This window comes from Clarias gariepinus, chromosome 2, assembly GCF_024256425.1.
Source record: "Clarias gariepinus isolate MV-2021 ecotype Netherlands chromosome 2, CGAR_prim_01v2, whole genome shotgun sequence".
Taxonomy (NCBI): domain Eukaryota; kingdom Metazoa; phylum Chordata; class Actinopteri; order Siluriformes; family Clariidae; genus Clarias; species Clarias gariepinus.
In genome coordinates, this window is record NC_071101.1 from 40,540,754 (window position 1) to 40,542,162 (window position 1,409).

The 1,409-nt window shown below is 38.4% G+C and overlaps 1 long non-coding RNA gene across 1 annotated transcript; it reads left to right on the plus strand.

Moving 5' to 3' along the window:
- The first annotated feature begins 761 nt into the window (after nucleotides 1–761).
- On the plus strand, nucleotides 762–1,209 carry LOC128544046 (uncharacterized). Its single transcript, XR_008365761.1, has 3 exons — nucleotides 762–822; nucleotides 919–993; nucleotides 1,097–1,209. It is a non-coding gene; the product is annotated as an uncharacterized LOC128544046 (long non-coding RNA).
- Nucleotides 1,210–1,409: the final 200 nt, after the last annotated feature.

A 1,409-nucleotide genomic window follows, 5' to 3' on the forward strand; every position in this document is an offset into this window, starting at 1 on the left:
AAGCGAGCCAGGGTCCGTGAAATATCAATGTAAAATGTCTTACGACCTAATGGGACAGAAATGCTCTGATGGTGAGCAGGGCGTTGCTCTAAGGAGATGGGTTGTAGGCCTAACTGTTTTTTTTTTTTTTTTACCTATACTTATAAGTCAAAACTAGAGTAAAAAATAAATAAAATAAAATAAATAAAAATAAAAAAATATATATAAAACATGGTATTTTTTATAACTTTAAGAAAAAACTTTCACCGTTAGTGTTAACAACCACTATGTTATGATCGATCTCTAGGGAGCGATTATGGCCATTGGGTAGACTTGTATGTTAAAGAAATAACAGGGTAGCGCGAAAGTTCTTGACGTTTATTTTATGACCGTTTATGTTTTATGTTCTGTGCTATGAGGTTGTATAAAAAAAACCTACAATTGAGCGAAGCCGCAAAAAAACTCTGGCATTTCTCCGTGGGTCTGCACAACAACGTGTCTTCGCTTCTCGCGTCTTCGCTATGGCTCCAGGTAGAGACTAGATTCAAATGTTATTTATCTACACTAGTTTTATGTTGTCCTTTTTTTTAAAAAAAAAAGAATTCGTTTTAAACTCCGCAGTAAACAACCTGACTATTGATTCTTACGACGTTGTATCAGAAGCCGGATGGCAAGACGGTGAGGTTTTTTTTTCTCTTATGTATTTGTGTATATATATATTTTTTTTTTTACCTTCTAGAGAAATTGTTGTTGTAGCTAAACTGAGTTTCACTTTTTTTTTTGAATTAGAAACGTTGATTTTTAAAACAACGGAGCCGTCGCGATCTACGCCTAAGGTTATCGGTGAGTTTACCGTGATTTAGAGGGGTAATATATATATATATATATATATATATATATATATATTAACCTAAAATATTAACCTATATGATGTTTCAGAAACTGCTGCTGACGGAATATCCGATAAAACGTCTGGTCCGCCTCATCTACAGAGGCAATCTGATCCTAGTTACGGTGGGTTATTTTCTACTCGTTTATTTATTTTATTTTTATGTTGATGCATTGAAAAAAAAAAAAAGGTTACTCTTTTTTTTTTTCTTTTTTCCTTCATTGGTAGTAGAAGACGTTGAGCTGATGAGCGTCCTTGAGCCCGAACCCTTAGAGGTGACAACATCAGGGGGAGCGGAAGCCCCCGAGCAAACTTTGAACGGGTCTACAGCAGGAGGAGCGGAGGCCTCCGAGCAAACCTTGAACGGGGCTAAAAGCAGCTCCTTGCCGGAACAATCTGAGCAGCCGGGTGCGCTTCCTCTTCAAGCTCGAGGTGAACAAGAGGGGTTAAGCGAAAGATCCCGACCAAGTCGTCGTCGGAGAACTTCGGCTTCGCCCTCTTCATCCTCATCATCACACGGTGAGTTTTTACCCCCAGGGGC